The sequence below is a fragment of the Euprymna scolopes genome, chromosome 18, assembly GCF_053919585.1.
Source record: "Euprymna scolopes isolate OS-2025 chromosome 18, ASM5391958v1, whole genome shotgun sequence".
Taxonomy (NCBI): domain Eukaryota; kingdom Metazoa; phylum Mollusca; class Cephalopoda; order Sepiida; family Sepiolidae; genus Euprymna; species Euprymna scolopes.
This window is the reverse complement of record NC_136499.1, coordinates 112,733,045-112,742,125: the sequence shown is the minus strand read 5'-3', so window position 1 is coordinate 112,742,125 and position 9,081 is coordinate 112,733,045. Positions and strand designations below refer to the sequence as shown.

At 33.5% G+C, this 9,081-nt stretch overlaps 1 protein-coding gene across 3 annotated transcripts in view; it reads right to left on the bottom strand.

Annotated features, from left to right (window-relative positions):
* The window catches only part of LOC145297770 (uncharacterized), a 576,130-nt gene that overhangs the window by 718 nt on the left and 566,331 nt on the right, over positions 1-9,081 (bottom strand). The window lies entirely within an intron of this gene.

Below are 9,081 nucleotides of genomic sequence, written 5' to 3'. Positions count from 1 at the left end.
ATAGAGGGAACCCACCTTCTTTATAGCAGCCTTTGCAATGCCCTTAATGTATTTGTTCCATTTCATATTGCCTGCAAATGTTAGTCCAAGGAGTTTGAAGGAAGAATTCTGAGGTAGGGTGTTATTTGTCATGGATATAGGCGGTTGGAGAGGTTTCTTGTAATTGTTAAAGGAGAGCAATTTTGTCTTACTAGTATTACAGGTTACCATACATTTGCAGCCTCATTCCACTACGATTTGGAGGTCATTTTCTAACAATTCTGCCATTGTCTTGGGTTTTAAAAACCTTTCTGCTTGCCCGTTAGAGCGAGGGTTATAAGTTGGTGTTGTGATATGTTCCATGGCCAGTGACTCACAGTAGTCCTTAAATTCTTGTCCTGTGAACATGGTACCATTGTCACTAACAATTGTTTTTGGTATTCCAAAACGACCAAATACCTCGTCTAACGCCTTTATAGTGTTTGCAGCTGTAGGGTGTTTGTATTTATAAATTTCTGGCCATTTTGAAAAACTATCCATGATTACCAGGTAATGATATCCTTTCAGTGGTCCTGGATTATCTATATGGATGCGTGTCCAGGGTACATCTGTTTTAGATTGTGTCCTTATGGATGGAACTTTCATTGCATAATTTTACCATTTTTCCATCCAAAAATGACTATCTAGCAATTTATAGGTCTCAAAATGGCAATCCCGAAAACTGGCAGAATTTGTCTTCACTTAAACCGTAATTCACACCTATGACAAATATCAGTTTCGCTGCTATCAAACACGCAACTGTCTCTCCTCCCCAATTCGTCCCTCTTATAGCAGCTATTCCCTTCATACAGGGTGGAACGATAAAACTGTTGCCCTAAAGACGACATGATTCCATTTCCGTTTGATGAAAACCGGTTTTCTTTTTATGTTGCAGACCATCTACTAGTTGGCCAGTTATGCACAAATCCCAAGAGCGATAAGAGCCTTCTATCATGTTTGAAAGTGACATAATGTTTAATTAGCGAGATCGGAGATGCGCCACTGTACAACTCATGCTCTCTACTGATCCAAGTTATTGCAACAGGACCATTGCCAGCACCCTCAAAATGCATCGCTGGACTGGCCATGAATAACAGTGATGTGCACAGAGAGATGAAAATAAACTTTCCAGCCACGGTTATGGTCTTTGGTGTGGTTTCAAGTGAGGGCCACATCATGCCACTTCACATCTTCGAAGTCAGCTTGAAAGCCAACACCAAAATGTACCTGGATGTGCTGAAGAGTGTGGCGATTCCCTGGTGCAATCAAGTGGCCGCTGGCAGACCCTAGGTATGGCAGCAGGTCTTGGCACCAGCTCACAAGTCCAAAAAGATCTAGGCTTGGCTTAAGAAGGACTGCTACAACTTTGTACTCTTGTCTCACTGGCCCCCTCCTCCCCTGACCTGAACCCACTAGACTACTTCGTTGTCCTACATTGGGAACATCACTAACATGACCTTCCACAACACCAAAAACAGCCTGATCACCGCCATCCACAGAGTATCCGCTGGACTTATGGAAAAGCCATGCTCCCAGTTTTGAACCCATATCGAAGCGGTGATTGTGGCTGAAGGCGGTTACATTGAATAGATGTCAGCTCTACTTCATAATCAAGTTACCTGAATTGATTTTTTCGATAAAAGTTTTAAAATAAAACTGTAGTGTTGTTTCCCATAGTAGGTCAAACTGACCCTGACTCAACCCAGTTTATGACTTTCCCAATTAACAAAATTATGCTCGACCAATATTTAGTGTTATGAATAAAAATTTATAGGCCAAAGTTAGGTATTATGATTCACGTGTGTTTCGAAAGATAGACAGTATTTTTCAGATGAAGTGCCAATCTATAAGCAAAATAATAAATAAAAACAAAATTATCAGTAACATCAACATATACAATCAATGAACAACAATCGTATTTTAATATGACGAAAACATCACCGTAGATGAACAGTAGGCCTAGAAAAGGCCGGAAGTCACATCAGCTGAAATGTAGTCAAAATAGAAATATTAATTTTGAGGACAATAAATCGAAAACAAAATAAAAACTCATTCAATGAGAATAGTTTGAAAATTGAAAAAAAAAAAAAAAAAAAAAAAAAAAAATCAAAATGCAACTACAGAAAAATATTCAAATTCTTTGGGGGATCAAATGAAGAACTTGGATTAAAGATATAAATATGAATGACGTCAAGAAAGAGGAATCAAGATAGACAAAAGAATGTGGAGAGACAAGAACAGAACATGATAAATTAAGTACTATCTACATAAAGCCAATTGCATGCAAAAATACAAGCATTCACAGCAGTCTAAATGCTAAAACAATGACAAACGTTGTTATTATATTTATTATTAATCAACAAACAAGAACTATTAAAGCTAAAAGTATAATAAATGTACGTGTTTCGTTTTTCTCTTCTGCGAACTAACAAGAACAAAATATAGCTGTAACAATCAGGGTAAAGAATTTGAACAACAAACAAAGCAAGCAAGCGTAGCTATATGAAACAAACTGATAGACTACAGACTCTTTGGTTTCAAGTTGGCTATGTTATATGAACGACGACATGAAAAGAATTTTCGAAAATTTAAAAAATATTGTCTAAGTTATAAATGAGCATACATTTTATTTAAGCATATAACAAACCTTTTCTATATTATTTTATTTGAATTATTGGTTCCCCTGACAAAAGGAAGGTGGACCTGTAAATTCACCCTTGCCCATTCGTCCATTCATCTGTTCACCTGTCCGCACTTTTCTCAATAACTACGTCTTGGAATTTTTTAAAATTTTGCACAAACATTAAACATGATATGAATAAAAAAGTAACAGAACAGATTTTCCGGGAAAACTCTGGTTGCTTCCCCCTAGGAGTGCCTTTCGGGTTTAAAATGGCTAAAATTGACTCTTTTGTGCTTATTAAAAAAATTGATGCTTTGGATTTTTATCAAACTTTCTGAAAAGTTGTAACTAACTGATTTCTATAAAATTTTGTTTGTCTATACTTCGCGATAATTCTTGGGTGTGCCCCAGGGGCTCTATTAGGGCTAATAAAAACATACCATTTCTGGGACTATTTTACGATATTTGTTCAGAATTTTCTGTGGATGTATATTTAGCAGTTTTGCCTGGTATTGAACTCAAATTTAAATATGTTAAAGCCTCGGGGATTTTTGGGGCTAAATGTAGGGGGCAAATGATGGACGTAGTCATTTCTTTTTTTTTTTTTTTTTTTTTTGCATGGTGCAGAACTCAAATTTAAATATGTTAAGGCCTAAAACTGCACCGTTTGTTCATTTTCACCAGGATTTAACGTCCCCTGGCGACTTTTGGGGCTAAATGGGGGGGGGGAATTGCTGAACTTAGTCATTATTTTATGCCTTTTTCACTGTGCACTGATGGGGGAATATGCATGCTTCACTTGTTTTCTATAATATTTTATTTGAATTACAATTCTCACCTTGTCCTTTTTACGTTTTAGCCAAAGTAACCTTGACATTACCAAAAATTCACTAATTTCTTACGTGTCACACTGGATCTCTATATCATTAATGCAATTCATCGTTCTGCTATATGCATGCAAATTAAAATTAAATCTATTATCCAAACTATATCAAATAGGATTTTCTAAAATTTCAGCAAATATATAATCATATTATTTAATTCTAAAACAATGGCTTCTATAATTCGCAGTATTGTGGATAAAATTGCTTTTATAAAATAGATAATAACACATTTTAAAATATGAGCAAATGTAATGAGTTATTCCTTCTTCAATAATACTAATTATATACATCTTAAAATCTTAATAAATAAAAGTTGATCTTTTTCAAAAGTGAGCAGCATAAAAGTTGATCTTTTTCAAACGTTAGCAGCACAAAAGTCGATCTTTTTCAATTGCAAGCAGCATAAAGTTGATCTTTTTAAAAAATTAGCAGCATAAGTTGATCTTTTTCAAACGTCATCAGCATAAAAGTTCATCTTTTTGCAAACGTCATCAGCATAAACGTTGATCTTTTTCAAACGTTAGCAACATAAAATGTGGTCTTTTTCAAAAATTAGCAGTATAAACGTTTATCTTTTTTAAACTTTAGCAGCATAAAAGTTATTTTTTTTTTTAAATTAGCAGCATAAGAGTTGATCTTTTTCAAAAGTTAGCAGCATAAAAGTTGATCTTTTCCAAACGTTTGCAGCATAAAGTTGATCTTTTAAAAACATTAGCAACATAAACGTTGATCTTCTTCAAAATTTAGCATCATAAAAGTTGATCTTTTCCAAATTTAGCATCATAAAAGTTGATTTTTTGCAAAATTAAGCAGCATAAAGTTGATCCTTTTCAAACTTTAGTAACATAAAATGTGGTCTTTTTCAAATGCAAGCAGCATAAAGTTCATCTTTTTTAAAAATTAGCAGCATAAAAGTTGATCTTTTTAAATGATTAGCAGCATAAAAGTTGATCTTTTTAAATAATTTGCAACATAAAAGTTGATCTTTTTAAATAATTAGCAGCATAAAAGTTGATCTTTTTCAAACGTTCGCAGCATAAAAGCTGATCTTTTTAAAAAATTAGCAGAATAAAAGTTTTTTTTTTTTTAATTAGAGGCATAAAGTTGATATTTTTTAAACGTTCGCAGCATAAAAGCTGATCTTTTTAAAAAATTAGCAGAATAAAAGTTTTTGTTTTTTTTTAATTAGAGGCATAAAGTTGATATTTTTTAAACGTTAGCAACATAAAAATTGATCTTTTTCAAAAATTAACAGCATAAACGTTGATCTTTTTTAAACGTTAGTAGCACAAAAGTTGATCTCTTTCAAAAGTTTGCAGCATAAAAATTGATCTTTTTCAAACGTTAGCAGAATAAAAGTTTATCTTTTTCAAATGCAAGCAGCATAAAGTTGATCTTTTTAAAAGATTAGCAGCATAAAAGTTGATCTTTTTCAAAATTTAGCATCATAAAAGTTGATCTTTTTCAAACGTAAACCACATAGAAATTGATCTTTTTCGAAAATTTAGCAGCATAGGAGTTGATCTTTTTACAATAGTTAGCTGCTTAAAATTTGATTTTTTAAAAAAATTAGCAGCATAAAAGTTGATTTTTTTCAAAAGTTAGCAGCTAAAAGTTGATTTTTTTTAAATTAGAAGCATAAAGTTGATCTTTTTAAAACATTAGCAGCATAAAAATCGATCTTTTTACAAAAGTTAGTAGCACAAAAGTTGATCTATTTCAAACATTAGTTTCACAAAAGTTGATCGCTTTCAAACGTTAGTAGCACGAAAGTTGATCTATTTCAAACATTAGTTTCACAAAAGTTGATCTATTTCAAACGTTAGTAACACGAAAGTTGATCTGTTTCAAAAGTTAGCAGCACAAAATTTGATCTTTTCAAAAAGTTAGCAGCACAAAAGTTGATCTTTTCAAACGTTAGTAACACAAAAGTTGATCTATTTCAAACGTTAGTAACACGAAAGTTGATCTGTTTCAAAATTTAGCAGCACAAAAGTTGATCTTTTTCAAAATTTAGCAGCACAAAAGTTGATCTTTTTCAAAATTTAGCAGCACAAAAGTTAATCTTTTTCAAAATTTAGCAGCACAAAACGTTGATCTTTTTCAAAATTTTGCAGCACAAAAGTTAATCTTTTTCAAAGGTTAGTAGCACAAAAGTTGATAAACTTCAGACGTTAGTAACACAAGAGTTGATTTTTTTTCAATGATTATCAATGGAGAAAGTTGATCTTTTTCAAAGATTAGCAAGAGAGCAAGTTGATCTTTTTCAAAGATTAGCAAGAGAGCAAGTTGATCTTTTTCAAAGATTAGCAAGAGAGCAAGTTGATCTTTTTCAAAGGTTAGCAGCGGAGAAAGTTGATTCTTTTCAAAGATTTGCCACAGAGAAAGTTGATTTTTTAAAAGATTATCAGCGGAGAAAGTTGATTTTTTTCAAAGGTTAGCAGCATAGGAAGTTGATTATGTTCAAAGATTTGCCACGAAGAAAGTTGATTTTTTTTGATAGGTTAGCCATGTAGAAAATTGACCTTTTTCAAAAGTTGGTAGCACGAAAGTTGATCAATTTTAAACGTTAGTAACACATGTTTATTTTTTTCAAAGGTTAACAGTGGATAAAGTTGATCTTTTTCAAAGGTTAACAGTGGATAAAGTTGATCTTTTTCGAAGGTTAGAAGCAGAGAAATGTGATCCTTTTTGAAGATTAGCAGTGGAGAAAGCTGTTTTTTTTTCAAAAATTAGCAGTGAGGAATGTTGATATTTTTCAATGATTAGCAGCGGAGAAAGTTGATTATGTTCAAAGATTTTCCACAGAGAAAGTTGATCTTTTAAAAAGTTTGCAGCACAAAAGTTGATCTTTTTCAAAAGTTAGCAACATAAAAGTTGATCTTTTTCAAGGGTTAGCAGCGGAAAAGTTGATCTTTTTTAAGGGTTAGCAGTGGAAAAGTTGATCTTTTTCAAGGGTTAGCAGCGGAAAAGTTGATCTTTTTCAAGGGTTAGCAGCGGAAAAGTTGATCTTTTTTAAGGGTTAGCAGCGGAAAAGTTGATCTTTTTCAAAAGTTAGCAGCGGAAAAGTTGATCTTTTTTAAGGGTTAGCAGCGGAAAAGTTGATCTTTTTCAAGAGTTAGCAGCGGAAAAGTTGATCTTTTTCAAGGGTTAGCAGCGGAAAAGTTGATCTTTTTCAAAAGTTAGCAGCACAAAAGTTGATCTTTTTCAAGGGTTAGCAGCGGAAAAGTTGCACTTAATTAGCTTAGTAAAAGGATCGTTGATACTGCTGGAGTATCATCTATTCTTCATCCGTCAAAATTAGACAAGAAAATGCCAAGTAATCAACGTGGCTTTACATTATTTGTAAAGAGACTTTTGTCTGGGAAGCCACTTGCAGAGACACATTCACTAAATGAAGTAATAAATCCGGGATCCATCACTGACACTTTTATATATAAGATAGTCATGAATCCAAGTATGGATCAATTTAGCATTTATACCATTTACTTGCCATGTTGCGCGCGCGTGTGTGTGTGTGTGTGTGCACGTGTTTTTCAAATGCTATTATCATAAGAAAATATAATCCATTAGAAATATGTATCCCTGATACAAAAATTTTGGTGCAAGTCTATAAATGGGCCACTAGTAATCTTTTTTACTATACAAATCTGAAAAAAATCTTTATAATGTACGTACTTGTCACTGCATAAAAATGTCATATTCCAAAAATCACGTAAATCGATCAAGTAGTTTTTTTTTTTATTTAAGAAAATCAAATATTATGAGAAATTTTATCGAAGAAAAACTTCCCACCATCTTGTTTTTGAATGATACACTGCTAGCGACATCTATTGGGAAATATAAAATCAGCAAGGGGCAGACAATCGACTTTCCACACTATAGAAAAAAAACTTGGAAAATTAAGACATTTATAAGTTTTTGAGGATGTTGAAAACGAAAATAATGTTTAAAATTCTAGCAAACGAGTAGTTTCCAAGATATGAAGAATTTTACGTAAATTGAGCACCCACACGTGTAAAACTTGAATTTAAGCCGCTGAAATACACATTTGCCGAATTTTTGTTGGAGGAGCGTCAACGTGTGGGTGCTCAATTTACGTAAAATTCTTCATATCTTGGAAACTACTCGCTTGCTAGAATTTTAAACATTATTTTCGTTTTCAACATCCTCAAAAACTTAAAAATGTCTTAATTTTCCAAGTTTTTTTTCTATAGTGTGGAAAGTCGATCGTCTGCCCCCTTGCCGATCTCATATTTCCAATAGGTGTCGCTAGTAGTGTATCATTCAAAAACAAGATGGTGGGAAGTTTTTCTTCGATAAAATTTCTCATAATATTTGATTTTCTTAAATAAAAAAAAAAAAACTACGTGATCGATTTACGTGATTTTTGGAATATGATATTTTTATGCAGTGACAAGTACGTACATTATAAAGGGTTTTTTTCAGATTTTTATAGTAAAAAAGATTACTAGTGGCCCATTTATAGACTTGCACCAACATTTTTTTTATTTCTCACACATTCCACTGCAGGTGTGTCTGGGGTTTCATAAGAAGAGACACTTTCCAATGCAGGTTAACGTTATTTTCATGGGAAGTGTTCGACCGAGCTTCAATCTATGGTCCCCCCCCTCGCCAAACTTTCACAAGAAACACTAGACTAGCTGAAAACATTATCAATAATTTTCCCCACTCTTTATCTGTGCCTAAACCTAAACATAGATTCCATGATCAAAGCTTCTTTCTTAGAACTGCACGCCTGTGGAATTGTCTTCCGTTTTCCTGCTTTCCAGCTGTCTATAATATGGTTATCTTCAAGTCCAACGTGAACAAGTTTCTGATGAACCGTTCCACTTAAGTTAACAAATTTACCGAACTTCCATTACTATCGATTACTATATTGTCCTTTTGACTACTCTACCCTCTTTAACCCTTATCCTTGAGTGGCCTATAGGCCTTGATAAGTGGTAAAAAAAAAGGTTAACAGTGTGCCTTCCATTTGGCACGTTGTATATTGGAACTTTCATGGTGCATTGGTACATTTTAAACATTTGTGCTCAATGAATTGTCTGTTGCTCATTTGTCACACAGTTTTTTTTTTTTAAACGAGCAAAACAAATGTACATGGTCTCAAAAATTTTGAAACATAAAACTCCATCCTAAAAAATGAAAATAATGCTGTGTAATAGCTTGAAAGTACATGTTTCGTTTACATTCAGAAAGACGCTGGCTTGGAACGATGTTTTGCACAGTGTCATGCAAAACACGTCCCTTTTAATTGTTAGCATATTTTGGAGTGGTGTAGACATTTCTCTCTCTAGTAGCCCTGCTGTTTAAACAGCGTCGGCGACCACAGCTCTCCAAATTGTGGAGCCATGGTAATCTCAGGAAGACATGTAAAGACGGTAGTTTTTCATTGCTTTCCATCTCCCACAGTGAGTTAAACGCATCCTCAGATACCAACCTGGAAATTTTTACGACTCGGGCAGTAAATACAATACCTAGCCTTCCTAAATGGTCACCCATCTGGTATTGACCAGGATCATTGTTGCTTAA